General features: G+C 41.9%; 1 protein-coding gene across 3 annotated transcripts in view; it reads right to left on the minus strand.

The window, feature by feature from the left end:
• The window catches only part of ZNF423 (zinc finger protein 423), a 225,833-nt gene that overhangs the window by 98,707 nt on the left and 103,552 nt on the right, over positions 1 to 23,574 (minus strand). The window lies entirely within an intron of this gene.

Consider the following 23,574-nt stretch of genomic DNA (forward strand, 5'->3'; position numbering starts at 1 on the left):
GAAAAATCACCACTGGAGATCTTTAGACATCATAAATTAATCAAGTTCAGGATAAACTAAAAATGGCCCAGCCTCTGTTTTAATAACTATTTCCTTTACTCAATATGAAGCTTTGAAAAATATCTTATAATTCCATATTACCACACAGAAACACAGCACCAACCCCAGCAGCCCCACAGTCATTTTAGGAAAAATACATAAAATGTTGTCAGCTTTCATTGACAGAATTGTTAACAAGAAACAGAAGAGAGTGAGCTCAAGTATCCTAATTCCAACAAATGCAGAGATGCTGAGTGAAACATAACTGCCACTAGTCTGATATCAAACTAAATCACAGAATGAAGCAAAAATAAAGTTCCTGTAAATGATGGAAGGCGCTGACCATGCAAACATTTGGAGATTCCAAAAAGAAGCCAGTTCTCGAGATACACCGTCCTTATAAAACATTTAATGTTTTAAATACTTCGGTTTTTACTAAAACAAACCAATAAAAAAATCCCCGACTGTGTGTGTAGGCTGCCACACGCACACTCCTCGTGCCTGCCAACTGCAGAGTCTCCAGGCAGAGAAGGCACAAGTAGAGAAGGCACAAGTAGGGTGAGGAGCTCTCAAAGAAGGGCTCGGCTAATGAGGGTATCACCCCCGTACCAGGCAGCTCCTGGCACCGTCTGCTCTGGCAAACACCTGCTTTTCATCCCAGGTAAAGAAAGAGAGCAGCGACCCTGGAAAAAACTAAACTAAACAAGCACACCCCAAACAACTTTTCCCGCGCGATGGGGGTGTCTATTTTCCAGGTCAGGCGTCTGCTCTCTGCACCCCCTGCTCCCGAGAGCTCTGCTCCTCTGTTTGTCTAAACCTCCTGCTCCAGAGCGATGCTGGACACCGAGAACTGCTTCTTCCTGCTCCCGAAATGCACCTCGACTCTCAGCGAGCATCCGCGCTTCCAAGATGCTCGAGGTCTTTGCGCTCAACTAGCTCCTCCAAATCCGGCGGAGCCCAAGCCTAAAACACAGACAAGGAGCTCCTGATTTTTATGTAAACTTTTCTCAGTCTTCACTCCCCCCACCACGAACGGCTCTCTCTCTGCAGCTGCAACAAAGCCTCCTGTTCCCAATTTAAGCCACCTCCGCCGCCCACCGCGCTGCCAGCACAGCTTTGCGGAGCCCCCGGGGAGCCCCCGGCCCCCGCCACCCCCAGCTTTGCCGCCAGCCGGATCCGGGGCTCCGTCCCCACGGACCTGCGGCCACAGGCCGTCGGAGGGAAGAGGCAGCCGGCTGCCAGAGCCCGGATTAGGGGCCCCGGGGAGGTGCCGGTAGCTCAGGGCTGCCTAATTCCCTCCTCTCACCAGCTGGGCTCCTCCAGGGGCAAGGAGACAAAGGGGAGCACGAGGGGGATGCTGGGCCTGAACTAGGGCAGCACATGTTGCGTTTGTGCCGCTGCTGCTGTCTACGGAGAGGGGGAGAGAGGAGAAAAACAACACGAGGAAAAGCACCCCACCATTTGCTAGTTACTGCTCGGGCTTACTGGCTGTAATTATAATAATTTTACGTGTCTGTTTGCAGGAATGTTTGTGGAAACACGTGCATTGAAATATCCCCTCTCGCAGCCGGGCTGCCCGCGCCGTGCACAGGAAAGGCTGCGCCGAGAGAAACCGAGCGCTCCAAACGCCTCCACCGAATAAAGCTCCATTGTTCGGCTGGAAACCTGAGATGCCGTGGGCCAAATCCAGGGCTAACACCGGCCGGGCCAACTGCTTTCACTTATTTACATCCATATGCACGTATGCCAACCATTACATTGGCCCACCACGCAAACTGATCAAATCTCTAGAAAGTCTCTTTTTCCTCTGAAATGAACAGATCTACCTCACAACACAGTCTAACATTCAAACAGAGCCAGTTCCCCTCCAGCTGCTGCTCTTCAAACATATTGGGCTATTCAGAAAACAGAATCAAAGAAAGCTGGTATTAGTATTACTTTGTGAGTGAAACACAAAGCCTTTGCTAATATAATTTGGATTTTTAAAAAATTATATTTCTCAGGTTGTAAAGCTGGATTTGTCATAAAATTGAAGTGTTTACATAGAATGCAAAGATTATCTCCTTTTGTTAGCTTCAGTTGGACCTTTTACCAATTTCCATGTTTAATTGCTTGATTCTTTTTATTCCAGCATTTTCTCATACTTTTACAGATCAAAAAGAATTTTAGAAGAAACTTTAAGCACCAGAAACAACCTACATAGATTTCTTACTAACAAGATACTAAATTACTGAACACCTAAACTGAAGAAATTAGGGAAAACTCATTATCATTAATCTCTTTATGGAATGAATGAATAATGGCCCTGTTAATTTTAACTTGCCATATTAAATTGAAGAAAATACCTATAATGAACTGAGGAGAAAATTCTAAGTTATTCTACCACAGTAATATTTTAGTGGGAAGATATATTTTAGGTGTGGTATGACATGTCTGGCAAAGATGGTTAGAATAATAATTCTACATTAATGCAATCAAAGGAATGTAGCAGAATGAGAAAAATCACTTTCAAAAAGGAGATTAAAGTCATTAAAATGGCTAATCCTGCAAAGTGGGACTGTTCTAAAATAGAGAATCACATGGCTGGTGCAAGGCTTTTGTCATATGCGCATAAGAGAATCAAAACAAGTATTAAAAGGGTAAGAAAATTCAATAAAAAGTTTAATTAGGAAAAAAAAGAGCATTAAGGAAGCTTCAGGATGCCAGTAGTCCTCAGGATATATGTGCAGGTCATGAAGCTTAAAGGGCCATTCTTGATAATCAATCTCAAAGTGGTACAGTAATTTAGCAACTTAATGTTCAGCACGTTTACAGGACTGCAAGCATTTATCATCATCAGTGAGGAGCTAATTCCAGCCTCAATGCATTCAATAAATGCATTTTTCCTTCTAAGAAGAACAATTTGGGCAAAATGTAGTATAAATCATACTTCATTCTCTATTTATCTTCCAGATAACACAAGCCAAGTTCAGAGACATATTCATGAAGCTAAAACAATAAAATGAAGTTTAAAAAGATGTGGTCTCTCTTAGAAGGGAGACAAATGGCTCATCACAGATTGCCAGGAGGAAGCAGCACTGCCATCTCAGCATACACTGCTGACATTGATATATCTATTATTCCAGAGTTATTTTGCTAATAGAAATATAATCAACCAGACACAATTTCACAATCCCTGCAAACACCTTCCCATCTCCCTGCCCACAAGTAGCTGGAGACTGTTCACTCCTGCTGAACTTTGAGCAGAGCTTCATTTTCTTGTTCAGCTCCCCAGCTGAGCTCCCCCAGCTCCCCCACCCTGGGGGCCACATTCCTGGCCAGGAAGTGCACAAACCCAGGCCACCTCCAGCTGGCTCCTTTTCCTTTCAAGAACAAAACACATGCACAGAGATCACATTTGCTGGCCTGGACCTGAAGTTCATCCTTTCTTAAAGCTCTTGTTCACCAACAGAGTATCACTGGGTCCCGCTCCACTGAAAAATCCCCCCACTCTGTCTCCTCTAGGCGTGGGGAGCTCAGGGGCTCTTCCCCAGGGCCCCTGTGATCCCTGCACAGCACAGGCACGCTGCAATGTGGCCTGGGCACCAGCAGGCCAGTTCCTCCCAGTGCCACCAGCACAGACTGAGCACCACAGGGCTCAGGAGAGCCTGCACAACCAGCCCCAGGCGTCACAAAAATCCTGGGTCTGGCCAAAGAAACATCTTTAGGACTCTCCTCCTGAGCCCAGAAGGCATCTCCATACAGGACAATAAAGCAAGGAGGTCAGATTTGAATGTGATCTTATTCTATCAGGTTTATTCCTCTAGCACAGAGCTAGTACACAAGAGAAATACTTAAATTAACAAACACAAAACCCCACAAAATTGATTGTTGAAGGAAAGATTGCTGTTTGAGCTCAGACTTCAGGTTCTCTCTGAGTCCCTCCATGATACACAAGTTAAAGATGATCAAAGCACTGAAAATGCTTTAAGGTGTTAAAAGTTGATGGAATTCTTGCACTCAAAAAAGTAACTTTTGAAAACAAGCTTGCAAGCTTGGCATCATAAGACACGCTTCTGAACTGTGCTTCAGTTCCTCATCTCCATAATAGCAAAAAGCCATCTGCTTCTCAAGGGCAAATTGTAGGGCTTACTTCTGTATCGCTGTGAAAACCCTGAGACATCCTCAGATGGAAAGTCCAATAGAAATGCTATCAATTTCAATTATTATTATTATTGCAGATTCTTAACTATGAGAATAAAACACTTGAGATTGAGGACTGACAAATCCTCAGTACTGGTTACAGTAAATTTTGCATTGCTGCACTATGTATTAAAGCCAGGGATAGATCATTACAATGGATTATAGTAAGAACCTCACATAGCATACGCTGCTCATTTACACTGCAGTGCTGGTGTGAAAGAATGCAAATCAAGTTTACACAGCAAATGTTTTAAGCTCAACATTTTCAGTGCACTGTGACAGCTTTTTGCTTAATTATTTTGTTGGAGTGTTTAGTCCTATTTTCCTGCACATTTCCTTCACAGTCATAAGAAATAATTAGAAGTATCAATAATATTCCAAACTGGATTTTTTATGCACTTATTAGCTTCAATGAACATTTCTGTTCGTTGTGTCACAGAAGGCAATAATGGACTCACCAGCCCTTGTGGCAATGCAAGTCCTTGTACACTGACACTGCATCTAGCTCTGAATGGCACTGTCACTGCTGGGCTGGGACTGACACCCAGCACTACTGCACACTCAAGCACACTTCACTAAATGAGAGAAGGAAGATTTCTGCAACTTATTTATAATTATTCCTCAAAAAATATCATGCAACTGTCCCCTAGAGCTGCTTAACCCACCCTTAGCCAAAGCAGGGAGGAGGGCCTGGGAAATCCACATTGCTCTGAAGAATTCTACACAGAGCTTCACACTTCAGTGACATCAGCTTCTTCACCAAACAGGTCAGAGTTCTGTATTTGAAGGCACCATGCTATTATATATATATATATATATGTATGTATGTATGTATGTATGTATGTATTGTATGTATAAAATGTTCAAAACAAACATGAAATTGGATAAAAGTCTAAGAGGTGCTAATGTAAGTGGCACCACAGGAATTGCTTTCATTATTATCTCTGATTTGAGAAAAATTCAGTTACGCCTAATCCCATGTTTATGAGGTAAGCATTTTTGTTGGACTAAATTACCAAAGGTTAGTGACTCTTTTCCCACTTTCTCAGCTTTGTACTGCAATTCATTTTATAGTGATTTTTTTAAAAAAGCAAGGAAGACGTCTGGCTCAATGGAAAGTATATATATAATCTGATTTTTCTTCTCATGCAGAGAGTAACTTTGTATTTAGAATACAAAATCAGCACAAGATATAGTGTAGAATTTCAAACACTAAACTTGCTGGGATGTCTGCCACAGATAAACTGTTACACATAGACAGTTTAAACCTTGCTGTCTTTGTTTAAACCTTTTTGTAGTGATCAAAGATACATCTAATTAGTCTTTTTTATACTTCAAGTTAAAAGTACACACAAAGGTGTCTATTGAAGCTTAGCTGATATACAGAAACTTGTTAAGGCAGAGTAATGCATGCCTGAGCCCTTGTCTCCCATTAGCAGAGATATCAAAGCTCAGTAATGACCATCAACAGGGTGATCCATAATTCTGAGCAGATGATAAAATGTTATTTTTAACATTATTTTTCCTTATGTCAAACAGTCTGTATTTTGCTGGTAACAAAAAATTAACATATCATTAAGTCAGTTATTTCACGCTTCGATAAATGGCATAATAGGGCTGGAGGAGAAAGTTTTATGTTAGATCTAGGAATAAACTAAATGCTTTCAGAGTTGAATCACTGTTTTTCTTTACTCCCTTTGGAAAAGCAGCAGATACTATATTCTGCTGTGCATCATGGACTTGGGACTGAAAACAGCTGCACTCTAATTACATGTAAAGTGTACCAAAACATTCCTTTTATCACAGACTGTAAATCTGTTAGCATCTGTCTCTCCTTTGTTTCTTCCACAAGATACAAGCTTGTTTCTACATTTTTCTCACCTGTAGCGGTAATTAAAATTCATTATAAATGAAAGGAGTGAACACTAAAACAAGTTCCTCTGTGTACAGTTCTAAACTCAAATTAGAAACAGCTGTTTGCTAATTCATGCAGTGATGTTTTGTCGTGCTCTGTGAATCAATAATAACTCACCCTATTCCTACCAAAATGGTAGGATTATATATATATTTTTCTTAGCAATTTTCTTCTTAGAAATATTCAAATGCACATTCAGTCTTTTTTTAATGAGATTAGAGGATGATACCTACAAAATCATCAATGAAATAACAGGAAGATCTTAAGATCTTAATAGCTTGCTGCTTCTGCTTACCCTGCTACCTAGAGGGTCCTGTGTCATTCTTGCCTGCTTTGATGCCTACAGAGCATTTAACAAAAGGGCACGTTGTAAGACAGATGTAAAAGAACAAAACTGTATATGGAGTCACACAGATGCACATGGATGCAACAGTCACATTGAGAGAATATTACAGAATTAGGGTTTCAGCTACAACATCTACAACTTTCAAACATTAGGAATGACAAAGGCCTCAGGAAAAAAATCCTAGTAGAATAATTATTACTTATAATAATTAGTTGTAAAATTAGTTATAATAAATGGCAATACTTATGCTAATTGTTAGTAATATTTCTACATATTATGTTAGCCAGAGCACAAACTTCATGTGACCCCATTGGCCTTACACAATTATATTCTGCACTTCTGGCTACTTGATGTCAACATTTATCACGATTTCAACACTTGATTATGCAAAACAAAGAGACAACACACAGCACTTAAGAGCTTCTTTTTTATCTAAGCATAGGGATGCAAGCAGGGTGGCTGCAGTGATGTGAGCAGCCCTCACAGCAGCTTTGCAGAGCCTGTCCTTGTCACAGCACTAGTGGGGCCAGCCCTGGGCCCTGCACTGCCCCTTTGCAGAGCCAAAGATGCAGCCCAGAGCAGTGGAAGGACATCAGCCTCTGTGCAATACCTGCATCACTTCATGCATTTTCTCATCTCTGTACAGAGATGTTTTCCCTTTCTTGTGTTGTGCTGCTGATAGCAGGGAGGGTGTTCCCACACCTGAGACTGAGCTGCTCACGGAAATGTGGCCAGCAGGACAGCCTTGCTGGTGGGATGAAATGCATCAGATGAATTTCCTAGATTTATGATTTCCTCCCTCCCATCTGATCAGGCAGCTCTCAAATACAGCAGGCACCTGTTCTCAGGCTGTTTTGCTGAGTATCCTCAGGCACGTGCAGTCACACAGACTCAGCTCAAGCTTTCCCTCAGTTCATATCCATAGCACCAGAAACACAGACTGGCTGCTACTTGCAGAAACTCACTGAGTGCAAAGCTGAAAGTAAAGACAGACAGACTTTTCTCCACTAATGGACCAGATTGGTGTGATTTAATGTAATGTTTTCTTGTGATCATTTTCATGATTTTACATTGTACTTTCAAGTGAAGTCATCAATTACAATCCATTTAGCTCATTCATAAAATTCATTTAAGGGTCATATCCCGCACAGTGAGCAGCAAGTCCTGGAAGTCAGCACTGACAAGGACAAGCAGCACTTTCTTTCCCACAGGATATTCAGCTTGAGCAGAATCAAGTCAGAGCTCATTTTGATGGTGTGGGCTGCAGTCTGGAGAAGCAAGTGCCTTTAAAACTGGGGCAGTGGCAAACCAGGACAAAGACAGCTTTGCCAAGAGTTCTCTGATAATCTGCTGTCACTACTGAGACAAATGGCTATCTGCTTCTGTGCTGGTAGAGAATACTAGAGTGGCCTTTCCATTTCTGCAGAGCTGTTTCCACTCTTCTGTAATGAATCAGGTGTGAGCCAAAAGAACCACTAGAAGTGAGAAAATGGACCAAAAATGCTCTGTGCCCTCTGGCTGAGGTCACCAGAACTGACTGCATTGCTAGGATGGCTTTCTGTGATGTGATCTTCAACTGCTATTATGTGGTGACCTGACCTGTAAGAAAATGGGTTTGCAGTCCCTGTCTCTAACAGATGATAGGTACTTTCCAGAGAACAGAATTCTGCTTCTAAATTAGTATTTTCCATCAGTGCTCAGTAGAAGAGAAGACAATTGCCATGTTCAAACCTGAGAAAAACCCTTATTTTTCATACTCTGCCCTGCACAGAACTTTACTACCAAGCTTTCCAACCTGAGAAACTTAAAGCTAGTCACATTATTAGAGCAAGTTGCAGAGGAAAATAAAACCAGCTTGTTAAGTTAAAAAGAAGGAGGCAGTTCCAGGCTCTCATTTTGATCTAGGTGGGAAAACTGGGACGCACTTTCAATCTCAATGGGTTGATGTTCATGATGAATAGACTTAATGCTGAAAAGCACATGTTGGCTGAAATTACTCAGCAATAAACAAACAGTAAAAACCAACAACATCCAGATTTTATACTGCCTTCAAAGAAGAAGGGAAGAAAAGTAAATTACATGTGACAAACAGTATCAAGTAACCTGTTTTATAGCTATGCACACACATTATTGTTCTGACTTCCAAATGTGTTTTGTATTCACAGCAATCCCACTGAATTCAATAGGAACAGCAGTTACTCAACACTCCTCAAAATTCAAGCGACATAAATATGAGATATAGCCAGTTCTATTAGAGATATTTTCAGAAAGGTGCATGTATTCCCGTCCCTTTAGTGAATTCAGAATTAAGATTTCATGCAAGTACCATGAACAGAAATGAAGCTGCACTTGCAAATACCACAACTTCTATGTCTGGTGAGTGCAGCCCCTCAAGGCCTCCATCTGCCTGGTTTTGGAGGGGTCTGTGTGCCCCAGTGGGCATCCCTGGAGCCAAAGAAGCTGCCAGCTCCATCTGACCCAAGAGTGGAAATGGGGTTTGCTCCAGCTGAGTAAATCTCCCATTGCTTAGGGATGGTGTGCATTAGGGTAAAGTACAATTAGTTAAGACTTTAGGTTTGTTAGTGAACAATTTTAAAGAAATTAATTCATTTAAAATTCAAAAAGAGCACCCACAAATGTAACAGCACACTGTTGAATATGAAACACATTCCTGATTATCATAAACATTGGTCATGAATCTGCACAATGTTTGTAACTGGCCTGAGGGAAACTGCATGAAACAGAGGTGGGAAGGAAGTTCTCCACTTATCAATACCTGACAGAAATAACTGAAAGGCTTAAAAAGAAAATAACTATAGGTTTTTTACTACGCAAGATGAAAGTCAAACAGCATGGCTTGCCTAGGAGAGACATGTATTCTGCACTGTATGGTAATACTACTTCTTTTTTCCTAACAGTACCCACCATTTTAAACAAGAAGAGCCTTCTAAAGTGAGCAAGCAAACAGACGCATTTGCCACCCGGTAAGATTGCTCTCGGTACACCAGTGTTTCCCTACAACAAATGTGCTGCATGAGAGTCCTTTCAAGTTTAACCGTCAGTGACCCGGCATCTGTGATCTGAGGACTTGCACTGCATCACACAACAAAACCATCCACCAAAAGCTGCTCTCTGCTTCCAACACATCTTTGCCCTTTTGACTGAAGGGCCTGATGACAAATCGTGCGACTGCGCTCACAGGCGTTCTAAAGAAAAGCTGTGGCAACAGCCAAGGTCTCTTTTCCTCGAGCTCCCAACTCCATTGGTGCAGCTCAAGGGGGATCCCATGCCCAACATTGCTGGGACCCTGCTCAGGCTGCAGGGGATGAGCCCCGTGGTGCCCACTGCAAGCACCTCCATGTCACTGGATATCCCTCTCCTGTGGGTACCCAGCACTGAGAGCAGCCCAGGCTGTGCCCCATCTCCTACACCACAAGTTTGTGAGAGACTTTTTGAATCTCTAAATGACTTTAAAGAATCTCTAAATTCTTTAGAGGCTTCTCAGGTTGTCAGTCAGCAGCGACCACGCTCCGGAGAAAGCCTCCCGTAGGGAGGATGCTCATCAGTGCAGGCAGGCAGGAGGGGGGAGCGCAGCTGGGGAGCCAGAGCGAATCCAAGCAGGAGACAACAGCCCCTCCAGCCCTGCTGCCCTCCTGCCAGGAGCCACGCAGAGCCTGGCAGGAACCTCCCCTCCACCCCTGCTGTGCTCCCAGCCCCAGCTGCAGGCACCACACTGCCCACAGACCACAACAGGGGCACCTTCCTCAAAGTCCCCTGCGGCAGAGACACCTTCCTCCTGAAGGTGTTTTACAGTCCTAGGTGCTCATTTTCTCTATTCAGATGGCTCTAGTTTAACTACCAATGCAGGTTTTCCCACAAAATGTGAATTGTAGGATTTATTCTAGTTAGTAATTGTTTCTGTGCCTTGGCCACAGATACATGAAAGAGTGAATTTACAATGAGGAAAGGTGCAGAGCACAATTATTTGTTTAAATGGCATTAAAATTAGGGTTGGAGTGTACACTGAATCATCTCAATTTATCCCTGAAGAGAAAGAGGGACAGCAAATGTCTTGGCATTTGCAAACAAATATCTGTTTCCCCAACAACTCGCTAACAGCACTCCTTCCATTTGAGAGCAGTCTCACACAGACATTGGCACTGATATCAGAGAATTAAATGAAATAATGGGAAAGGCTATAGTCAATAACTTTCTAACTTTACTCACATGATGAGGACTGGTTATACTGACAAAAAAGTACCTGGAAATGTTAATAGACTAAACAACTCAGTAAAAGGAATGAGGAGGCCGTGGGGAGAGAGAGATTGAATTTACCCTCCAAAAGTACATCTTACACTAAGGTACAGCAAGGCTTTTTACAGGAAGGTACAGGCTTTCTACAGAAGAATCCCCTAAATTAAACATAGGTGGAAGCTGGAGGTGGATGTTTAGGGTAGGGGCACATTTTCTGCACAGGAAAAATGGTCAAAAAATCAAAAAAGAAAAAGCAAAAGACTCTATAAAAAATAAACAACCAAGATCTCTCTGGGAAATCAGGCACCAGAGGTTTAAAAGACACACTTGTACCTCCAAAACCAGATGTGTTAAAAAAACATCTCCAGTCAATTAATGGCTGACAACATACACACCCCCACCATGGAAATGAAAAACTATTGTTTTCATAAACAACACAAGGAGTTTTAAAGCTCAGACAGATTCATTTGCAGAAAACCTACTGTCCTAAATATACCTAAATAATGAAAACTCCTCACCACCTCCCTGCAATCTGTTTGGTTTTGCCCTTCCCAGAGCCACAGCCAAAGCTCCCTGCCCAGACAGGAGCACAGACTGGGCAGCTCTGGTGTCTCCCACAGGAGGGTGAGAGAAAAGGCTCCCCAGACACAATTCACATATTATTTACATGTTTACTCAAGGCTTTTCTAAAATTTATTTTAGTTCTGGTCAATAAGGCAAAAATTTTCATGACAGAAGCGTTTTCTGACCACAAATAAACTGTGCTGCTGTCTAAAATAAGATCTTTAGCCCATCTCACTTTTCCAAAACAAACAAAATTGGACAAATGAATGACAACTCAGTAACTGCTTCCTCACACCTGGCAGCTGATTTTAAAGACACATACAACCTTTTTTTGGTTGTTTGTTTTTGGGTAAGAATTATCCCATTATTTAGCATTATCATACTTTGCATCTTTGGATTTTCTATGAACATAACCATAATCCAGGGCTCCCCAGCTTCCTGACATCAGGAAGGCTGCAATATCATGTCTACCCTGAAGTCACTGTACACAGGCTTAAGAGGGACTTCATTTTAATTCAGTTCTTTGGCCGGAATTGAGATACTGGATTTGATCTGATATTTTTTCTTACTGTGTTGCTTTGTATCAAAACACCCATTTTCCAGTGGGTGGTGCCTAACAAAACAGCAGAGGTGTGAGCATGAAGGAAACAGCCATTATAAATGCACAGAAACACACCATGTCAACACTTACCAGCTGCCCAATATGTACAAAAACTTTAAAAAAGGACAACTGAGTCATTATTTTAGAGCTTCACTATAGTTTCCATTTTAAAACATTTTACAATCTATCTAGTGCCATTGGAGAAGGTTCCATTGCAAACACTGGAAATCAGACACCTCCTAACCATCAAATTCATCAGAATTTTTGTGCAAAGTGTTATCAGGTAACAATATTTACCATGTACAGTAATTATGAAAACTCTGAGATTGTGCAATTATATATTTTAATTACACGATCTGATTAGGTTTTTTAATCACTTCATAAAAAGAAAGGAAATTCACCGAGGTTGTCAGAAAGTTAATAAAAATAAGGTAATTCACTGCAAAGGCTCACCATGGTGCCTTTCTAACTACTTCCTTGCTACACCCCACTGTGCCTATGTATTGGAGGTCAACTATAAGTATTCATTTCCTTACTTCTATTAACTTTGGTGACAACATTTGTGCTCTTTTGGCATGGCATTTTTTGTTTCATTTGGCTGGATGATATTTTAAGACATGTGGACTCCTCACAAGCAAGAAGCTGGGTGTCCTGAAACCCACCAAGAGACTCAGCCTTGTCCTGCTCTGTGCTCAGCCCCCTTGGAGGGACACTCAGGGAAGCCACTGCGTGGTGGCCACTGTGACACTGAGCTGTGTGAGCCTCACCAGCAGCCTGCAAAACCCACCCAGCTTAGCAGTGTCCCACAATAAATACAGCAGCAAAGCTGGCTGCTCACATCAGGGCCATGAGGCACATGGCAGCTGCACAGAGCACCCAGCAGCAGTGAGAGATGCAGCTGCAGCAGAGCCAGAGGCCAGGCCAGCAGGTACCTGCCCTGGGCAGCTGGCACCACCCAGAACCCAGCTGCGCAACACAAGCAGCCCCTCAGAACTGTCCTGCTGGCACTGCAAAGGGGCCATGAGCAGAGAGAGGGCTGGGGGCTGAGAGATGCCAGAGGTGAGTCACCTCCTCCTGCTCCTGAGGCAGGACAGAGCACGTCTAGTTCACCTCTGGAAAATATTTTTTTAAGTTTTGGATGCAGTTCTGCTCTAAGGAAACATTTTGTTTATATCCAAACTGCGAGTCTATAATGTAATACTTGGCTATGGGATTCGGCAGCTCTGTTTTACTCATTTTTGGTTTGTCCTCTCCTCCTGCCAGCCCTTCTTTATTTTTCTCCTTTCTCTTTTTACCTTCCCACCCCCTCTCCTGTGATTCTCTGGGGAGAACAAATCACTTTGGGAGGTTTAATGGACTGACAAGAGCAGAAATTTAATCGTGGTGTGCAAGCATGGGCCAGGCACATGAGAACAGGCGCAGTGCAATCCATTTGGGCTGCCCCACCTGTGACCCCAGGCACCCCCTCTCTGCAGGGGCCATGCAGGGAGAGGGGCCCTTCCTGCTCACATGGGACCTTGGTGGTGCCTGCTTCAGGAGGAGAGGGCTGCCAGATGCTGACAAGCCAAAAGCAGTTATTTCAGGAGACTTTTTTTAATATAGAAACAGCTGACACAAAATGCATCTCACTGGGGAGGGAAACCATGCTCCCAGAAGTAAAAGACCACTAAAAAGCCTCTTTTTTTCCAAGAGAAATCTAAAACAGTTTTGGGCCAGATATCACTTAGGTTTTTCATTTCCATTTTAGGAGACTTGCAGAGTGCCCTTCTAGTCCTGCCCCATCCATGGAGAATATTAAGGGGGCAGATGTGGGTAGATTAAGAGATGGAACAAAGCATTTCAGAGAAAGTACAACCTCAAAGAAAACCTGTCCCAGGCAAAACAGCCACTGCTGGGGGAGCTGCCTGAGCCTCCCTGCAGCCCCCTTTGCTGTAAAGGATCCCCCACAACATGTGCATGGCCCTGGGCTGACAGGGGCATGCACTCAGCTGCCTAAGAAAGGCAGTGAAAAAGGGAGGGCACAAAATTATTTAAACAAGCTTTTATATAGAAAATGAAAAACATTGTGCGCAACAACATGACTCCTTTTCCTTTGTACACCGTTTGCTGCTACAGATTACATTTGCAAAGTATAGCTTTCAATATAACATAGCCAAAAGCAACCTAACAGCATAATTTTCTTCCTGGGTACTTTATTTTTGAATTCTTCTACAAACAATGAAACAGCGATTTGGAAAAAACAAGAAAACAAAGAAGCCCCTTCTTCTCACATGCATGTAAACCTGGGTAAACTTACAGGAGACCATCTTTTGAACAATCAGTGTGATTTACTCTTGCTTGTGGAGCCTGTGCTTGGCTACTGCCAGTAAATCCTACGGGCACACAGTGAGTGATACCAGACACTCTGCACACCCACTACTACAAAGACTTTGCTCAGTTGAAAAGCATGTGTAGTATTTTTCTACCACCATTGCCTGCATTTTCAGTTTTTCACTTTTAGGCACCTTGTCTACCTGACAAAGCTACAGCATATCCTTGACATTTATTTAAAGCTTGCTGTTCTGTGCAACTGGGTGGCATAACAAGGACCAGGGAACCAGAGCTTTAAAACACATTTCCTGGCTGATAATGCAGATTAAGAGAGCTACAAAAGACAAATATTAAGGACAAATATCAGTCATATCCAAAAAACAAGTATTTTCTAGCAGGATCATAACCAACCAATACCCTGAGATATCCAAAGGGAAGAATCTCTATCCTTGCACTCATCCTTGTCATTTGAAACTGCACTGTGCTCTTTAATAATAATCTCAAAATGATCCAAATACTTTCCGGGACCATATTCTACAACAAGTTATATTCTAACAAAAAACAGTCATTTCAAAAGTCATTTTCCTTCCCTTCCACTTACATTTTTCATCTTGTTTCACTCTGCCATTTCTCCATCTCATCCCAAAGCCAGATTATTACACTGCAAATGTGGGGCAGGTCCAGATACCCAAGGGGAGATCCAAGATCTTCCCTCCTGAGGAAACTTCATAGTGAACTCAATGACTATCTGTGATGTTTGCTGGTACTAGGGAATAATATTTCCCTTGGGCACTTTCTGGATAGAGTCTACCACCTGGGTTAAGTCATTATTACAATCAAGCAGAAAAAAAAAGGGAGGGAGAATAGAGATGAAAAAACACTACAGCAAGCATCATTACAGCTCATCAAAAGTGCATTAGAAAACACCTGATAATATACTCTGAACATTAATGATCCTTACAATATACCATATTAATGCAGATGTTATCTGAATTCTCAGAAACTAATTTTTTCATTCACACACTTCTTTAAAATTGGTGTTGGAAAACAAATCTCTAGAATCTATTAGTTGCCAGCATTTTTTCTGTTTCCAGAAAAAAAACAAATAATGTAACACCTCTGTACCTGTATGTGCTGCAGATCACAAAGCTGAAATGGGTACCCTGACACTGGGATGCTCATTGGCATTCCCAGGCAATGTGTTACAGTTCAAATGGACAATGGTCAGCAAATATTAATAAAGAGGTTGTGATTGTGTTGCCTTACATTGGACTATTGTCACTACTAAAATAAATTTAACTGGCTGCCTGAAACTCTCCACTGCTGGGCAGCAATTTCCCTTGCCATTTTTCCATCTTAGGTTAGGAGGGAGACACGTGAATGCCACAGAACTGATAGTGCAGCTCTGCTATAAGGTGCTAAGTGCCAGGTTAGAGGACAGGTTAGCTGTCTGAAAAGCCTAATACTTCCAATAACTTAAATGGAGGTCAAAAAAATAATTCTAGGCACTGCTTAAGTCCTATATTCCTCCTTTACAGAGACTGCAAATCATGTCAAGTTCTGCATAAATAGGTTTTGTGGGGGCATTAAAGGGTGAATTACTGTCATCTAGGTGCTAGTGCTTAGTAAAGCAAGGATGATCAAGCCCATTTTGCCAAAATCCAATGTGAACTGCTGCTCTCAAAGAAAGGTCACCCAATCAAGAATGCTTCATAACAAAACAAAAAGAAAATCCACAACACACATGCATTTTTACAAAGGAAATACAACAGTCACACCTAAAGACCATTCCCTTATTGTTATTTGAAAGCTGAAGAGAAAATTTTTTCCTAAACAAGGAGCTGGTAAAGGTTTGCAGCATCTCAGAATTACTTCTAGAAATAAGGGAAGCAGGAATTATTTTTAGTGCAGCTGAGAGGCCAGGCATATTTCAGGCAATCTCCCAGAGCCTGCTTCTATACCATGTGGGACATAAACCCACAAACTATGAAAGAACCCAAATCAGTATTGTTTTCTCAAGTGACATCCATTATCCCTCATCTGAGAAAATTAACACGTGTATGCAGAAGCTCAATAAAGTAAGCTCAGAGCTAAAAGTCTAACATTAACTCTTTATGCCTCACAATAAATGTCATCTTTTAAGTCAGCAAAATGCTAATATATTCTAATTTATATTCAGTGCTTCTGCTATTTCAAGCAAGCAGGGACATCAAAATACAGTTAGGCTCAAGCACAGTTTCAAATGTTATAGTACACAGGGTAATCAAGAATTTCCAAATTCCAAAGACCTACAGTGATATAAAAATGGAGATACAGAAGGGCAATTAGACCAACACATGCTGGTTTGGGTAGCATTAGGAAGAGTGTCACAAAATGAATAAAACCCAGCTTTTGTGCAAAGTCTCTTATTTTCTGACATCTGAGGTAAGCACTGTATCTAGTAGTAAAATGCTATGAATGTTAAATGTAGGCAACCTTTGTGCTCTGCCAGTTTATTTCTAGATCAAATGATAATATTTGAAGATTTCTATTCCAAGCCAGGGCTCAGTATTTTTCTTCATCTTCCTGATCTGCCCAAAAGATTATATTCAATGAATCAGATATGTCTTTGTCTTCTTTTTACTCAGATTAATAAATTAGGCAGCCCATAAATCTGAATGGTACTTATTCTGAAGAGTGGAACACAAAGAATGATTGATAAGGCTGAATTTCCCACCTAAGTATATAGAAACCTCCAGGCAGGTATTAATTCTGTACTGAGTTTTTCTACAACATACACTTACTCTTGCACCACAACATGCTCACACACATCACCAGGTATCCAGAACAAAAGCAAGGAAGGCTTTTCTTAACCCACCAGGTGCACTGTGCTTGTTTCCAAATAGTGCTCTGGGATGGCCTAATGAGGACAGCAGTGAAGCCACAGTTTGTGACATTACTATTTGAACAGCCAGGCAACTTTTGGAGCCCTTGTGTTATTCCTCCCAGCAACACAGAAACAGATCTTGCATCTGCTGGTCTGTCCTTCTTGGGGACATTTTGCTACCCAGCAAGAGTGCAGGAAACGATGTCTGCAGAACAGGGAATTCTGAAGCAGGGACAATAAAAATAATCTGATCGTTACCCCTGTGCTTTAAAAATTGGACCCCCTGGCAAGCAGCCAAAATAAAACATCAAAGAGGACCTCCACAAGCCAGGCTCAGGATCAACATTCATGTGAGAGCCCATCACCTACTTACCCTGACAGCAGGCAAGAAAAGTTGGAGACATCTGCTCGGAGGGCAGGGGTCAGGCTGGCCGGGCCGGGCTGCACACACAGCAAGGGTGGAAATGTCAGTGTGGGCTGGGGGTGCTGGCCAGCCTGGGCTCTGGGGCTGCAGGGGGGCTTAGTGAGAAGGGGTCAGGGCCTGCCCTGTGCTGGATACAGCTGGCTCCCCAACAGACCCACCGCTGACTGACCATCACTGCACTGGCCATGACCCCCCACTGCCCAGCACTCCTGGGGCATGAAGGAAAATTAAGTTTGTTTCCCCCAAATCGAGTCTGTTCTGCCCATGACAGTAATTGCTGAGCCATCTCCTTGTCTTTATGTCAGCTCAGCTTTTTCATCTTACTTTCTCTGCCAGTCCTCTTGAGGCTGGGGAGAGAGAGCAGCTGGGTGGGCATCTGGCAGCCAGCCAGCATTACCCACTACAGGGTAGCTGGCTACAAAAGCTTCTCTAAACAAGGAAGAATAAACAATACCTAAATCTGTACCTATAGGGCCTGAATTTATTGATTGTATTTGACTCTGTATTCCATTAAAAACATTTCTCCTGATAATGTACAATGCAAGAACTTTCAAATCATACTACTGACCTCCCAAACTTGGTGCAGCCTGCAAGCAAGTCAGATATGGAGGTTATTTGGTTGTGTTGGGGTTCACTGGTGCTAAGGGTGATTGAGGTGGGCCAACTTTTGCATGCAAGAAGGAAACAGCAAGTTGTTCCACTGATGCTTAGGAAGAAAAACAATATATCAAATGTTCCATGTCAAACACTTCCCAGACTAGTTCAAAGACGAGTTCATGTGTGTGCTGAAGCACAGGGGGACAAAAAGTAAAAAAGTTTCTAAGTTGCTGCAAGTTTTAGAAATCAAAAATCCATTGATCAAAGAGAAAACTCCATAATATTTTCCTATAAAATAACTTTGATTTCTTGTGAAAAAATCAATAAGAGTTGATTACTGAAAATGGCAACATGAGCATAAACACCCTTCAGGCATCTCACAAGTATCTCTGCAAATCACAGAGCAGTGCTAGGCACATGCCATTGCTGCTAATCCCATCCTCTGCCACACAACCAGATGAGCTTCCTGAAGAAGCTACCAAGGCTGTACCAGGAGGTACAACAGCAGAACATATATTCAAGATATTAGATGTCAGTTGTTGTAGTGTGTTAGGTTAGTTTTAAGGCCGCTGACCGCTGCAGTCAGTGTCAGCAGTTCCTTCCCACACACACATGTCCCTTTCTAAGATATCACTGTGCACTCTTCTACAAATCTCAGCCTAAAACCCTGTTGCGAGGTCTCCATGAAGCTGCTGAAGTTGATTAAAGACTTAATACATCTCTGTTATTGCTCTACAGCAGCACTTTGTGCTTCCTTTTCCACAAAGGGACAAAACAGCCTCTGCAAAATAAAGGACCAGTTCCACTTCTGAAGCTACAGCATTTTACTGGACGGTGTGTTTAGCCTTCTTAGTGTGACCAATGAAGATAGGAGTGAGCTAGGCTTGTTCTTTGCCCACAGAGAGAAAAGATGGATGTTTTGACATGAAGCATTTGCCAGACACTTGGCAAAACAGTCTTCAAAATGGTACTTGCAACTGTTTTCCCAGGTTCCAGCAAGAGAGGGAGGGGACAGGATCATTGACTTCATCATCTGACCACGGCAACTTCTGTTAGAAGTTGGTCTTGCTTTAATTAAAGGCACACTTGCTTTTAACTCTGAAACTAAGATATTTAGCTTGCAGAGACCCACGTTCATTCTCCTACAAGAATGTGACAGAGACCTGTTGATGTCTGGTATGATCAAAAGGAAACATGGCAATAATATGTCAAGTCACAAATTATTACGGCCTCTTCCCAATGTGCAGGAGATCCCACATTCCACCCATCCATATGGTTCAGCTGGGGAGCACTTTTACCAACATATGGCCCCTTGAAAGTGAAGGTTTTCTTTTGAGTTTTTAATCACAATTGCTTGTTATTCTTAATTACTTGTTACTTCCACTACACTATGAAGCTTAACCTGACTTCTGCTGGGAGAATACAAGTCAGGAAGGTGGTTTCCGTTTTGCTAATAGGAAAAGCTTTGTTAGTAGGGAGGGGGGACAAAAGCTACCTTACAATTCACACAAGCAGAATTACCTCCTGGTATCAACATAAATCATAGTGCCCCTTCTTGATACTGGTATTTATCTTTGTCAGATCCTTTACAAATAAACATCATGTAAATAAACTACAGAGAGGGGGTAGGACAGCACAGTGCAGTGATAAAGAACAACTAAGAAAGTATCTTTTTTCTTCTTAAAACAAGGCATTGGAAAAGGTATATTGAGTCCTATAGGCAGAAACAGGTGCTAAATGGCCCACAATCAGGAAATTTTACTTCTTTTGTGAATACAAACCAAACATTTTCAAACATAATAATTTCAGCAGATGCATGAAAAAAGACCAATTTAAATGTTCTTAATGGTTGCTCTGTTAAGTCAAATATTTTGTTTATTATAATGCTGCATCTACAAGTTCACAGAAGCCATAACCCCAAAGGAAGCCATCCACTCCACATTAGCTATATTCTCCCCATCTCCTCCATGGATTTTTTGTTATGAAACAGCAACATCAGGAGACAGCTCTGTATTTCCTCACAGTTGCACCCCACAAACACCAGGATTTACTGCCACACTGAGGGAACCATATGGAGTCATATGCTCTTCTTTCCCATCCCCTTTTCCTATTAAAGCTGAGACATTTAATGGGCAGTTCCCCTTCAGACACACATGGATCTACGAACATCTGGCAACTCAAGAGCCAGCAGCTCTTGCTGTGTTCTTTAACTTGTCAGGTTTAACCTGTGATTCAGCTTGGATCCAGGCTGCCAGTGATTTCCAGCCATAAGAGCTACAGCACTGGCCCAATAACATTTTCATCTATGCAGACAAGTTGTGTGCAGTTGTAAATAGAACAGAACTCTGCTCAAGAGTACTTCTAGGCACTAGAAAGCACAAGTCAAAAGAGGCAGCTCCATACTCTGTGTTCATGAGAACATACCCTATCTCTCCACAGGGAATATTTATTACGATGGGCCATAATCCACTTAACATCTTCTGACAAAGTCTATCAGTCTTTAACAACTTTGATTCCAGAAGTTCAATGGCATAGGGAGGAAAATTCATAGGGAGAAAGAGACTTCCACAAGAATTCCCCTTTATGAACCCGCACACCCTGTGATAGCAGACAGGATCACTGCTTATTTGTACCTATCAGCTTTGATGATAATTGCAACCCACTTGACACTTCTGTTGAAAGGCAGTATTACCAACAAGAAACCTGATAAATATTCAACAAAATCTAAATTAAATAATTCCATTCATCTTGAGGTCACCATCTCTAAGACTGTTTCAAAATATTTGTGTATAAAAGAGATAGGGAGGGGGACGAGGGAACCCTGCTTCTTAGACCAAAATTACTGAATCACTGCATTAATGAACACAACTTTTTTATTTTTCAAGTTCAGTGAAAGAATGCCATCTATGCAAAATTTTGATCCCACATTACAAAATAATTACATGATAATTACATGAGCATTAAGATGTCTACCCCCCGAGTAAAGCCACTGCACCCAACCGCTAACTAAGGCAGGCCTGGAATGTTTCAGCTTATTAAGGAGAAATCCAGCATTGAGCAAAACCTCCAGCTGAAGCAGATTTCCACTCTTTTACTCCTCTGATTTCTAATTAATAATTAAAACATGTTCTTTTCTTTGGAAACCCAATTAGACTTGCGCATCAGCCTGAAAACAAACTTTTTTTTAGTAGCTAAGCTACTTCTCATGGTTTAATGGGGTGGCAGGAGTGTTTTCTACACAGCTCCACTGACACAATTCATTTATTTCTTTCCATTCTACAATGGATATTGTAATCCATCCCCAACAATATAAACATTACATTTGCACAGCTAATTAGGATGTTGGCACTATGAATTAGTGACCCTCTGATTTCTTCCAGTCAGGGCCGCCCCTGCTGCCTGCACTCCTTAGGATTCACAATTAGGTAATTATATTTTCAGCATCTTTTTTTCCTCTCCAATGCTACCTCTTTCCTCACATTCAATATGACCATATGCACCAAATGAAGAGTTGTGTAGTTTATTTTGGGGTGGGGAGTAGGGGAAGGAAGGGAGGGAGAAACACAAAGTGTCACATTCAATCCTTTGCCCTATCAATCTCAGCTAACTTGGTATCAGAGAATGATAGAGGGTCTGTAAGACTGCAAATTGTCTCCATAAATGTTTTAAAGAAGTGATTATGCAGAGTGAGTAGGAGATATATTCTAACTGGGAATGAAGCAAAAGGAAAGAGGGACAAAATAAATAAATTCTCATCTCTGGGTATAGTGGGCTGGTACTGAACCTCCATGCAGGGCTTGCGGTCACCGAGCTGTCCCCAGCCACAGGATGATGACAAATTGGAGAGGATTCAGAAGAAGGCAACAGAAGTGATTAATGGGCTGGATGGACTGATGTATGAGGAAAGGTTAAAAGGTCTGATTATATGTATCTTTGTTAAAGAACAGCTAAGGAAGGTGCAGGAACTGCTTCCAAGGGGTTCATGCACAGTAAACACCATCACTGCATTCCACTGAGCATTTGGGAAGGGCAGGAGGAGAGAAGAAAGCACAATTTTATGCTAGACACTAGGAAAATATCTGCAGTAAATGTTAGAAAAGAACTGTTTCCAACAGGAAGGACTAGAAACCTCACCATCTGAGAGCTGTAATGGACAAAGCACTAAGAAAATACACTGCAGGGGATAATGTCTGTTTTAATGTTGATGCTTGTTTAACTCACTGACTAATGTACACTGTGGAGACATAGCATCTTTATTAAAGCACAGACTATATCTCTGAGTCCTCTGCTGTGAAAAGTTCTCCATTAAAATCACTTATTACTAGGGGCACTGGAAACATTTTGGGCCAAGTATGTGCCACTCCATATCAGCTCCCAATCCACAGCTGAGGAATCCAGAGGATTCAAGAGTACCAGTGAGGGCAAATTAAATCTTTCACTTCTCAAATATTAACCCAGCATTTTATAAGTTCTGTAATCCAAACAAACAAAATCCACCATCCCCCAACCTAGACCACTTTGCAGAATAAAACTGTCCTCTAATTTCTTCTTTAAATATGGAATCATTTTATGTCCTAGAAAATCAAGTGTTTAGGAGCAAGTTAACCTTGGCATTTTTGTGACTGAAGAACAAAAATAAATCAAGATTACTAAACTATTAGGAGTAATGAACCCAATACTCCTACTTATACCCAAGTAAATTAGAAATCCTGCCATTGAATTAAGCCAATGGAAATATATTGAAGCAGAAACTGGTATAAATTAGCAGAAGACCAAGCCAAAAATAACCAGAGTCACACATTTCCAGGCCATGTGCAGAGCTCAAACCAGGAAAAATAATTTACAATCAGCTCATGGAGACAGGAAGCAATGATGGCAGGCACAGAGGCTCCATGGCTGCTGTAGCTCGAGCAAGCAAAGCTGGAAAATCCAGGCGGTGCTGGCCCTCCCCACAACTCGCAACAGAAACCAGCCCAGACTGCAGCACTATTGGCAAATCATTGTTTGAAGAGTAATTCCAGCTCCGACTGCGCCCTGCCACTATTCACAAATACAGCTATACATATTGCCTGTAGAGAGGTGAAACATTTCAACTTCTGCAGCGGCCTGTCCATCATCCTTCCCATGCACAAGGCTACACACAGCCTCAAGCCAGCACAGCTGGACCTCCAGGTGCCAGATTAGGAGAAACCGAAAAGGCCTTTTTCCAAGAAAAATACAACACTCCTTCCCTCTCTCCCTGCTCACGTGCATGGGTGAGAACTAAGCAGGCTTGAGGGGCTTTATTTATTCCCTGCTAAAAAAACATTAAGCTCTACTGTACAGATCCGAGTCTGCCAAATTCTGTCACTTCATGCTTTGGATGTAAATTATAAAAAGAGACCAGGGGAAAAAATACAGTAGAAAACAGATGCTCTGGATTACAGTGCTGGGGTTTTTTTCCAAAACTACTATTTCCTTTATAGTTTCATTTATT

This window comes from Ammospiza caudacuta, chromosome 13 (assembly GCF_027887145.1).
Source record: "Ammospiza caudacuta isolate bAmmCau1 chromosome 13, bAmmCau1.pri, whole genome shotgun sequence".
Lineage (NCBI taxonomy): Eukaryota > Metazoa > Chordata > Aves > Passeriformes > Passerellidae > Ammospiza > Ammospiza caudacuta.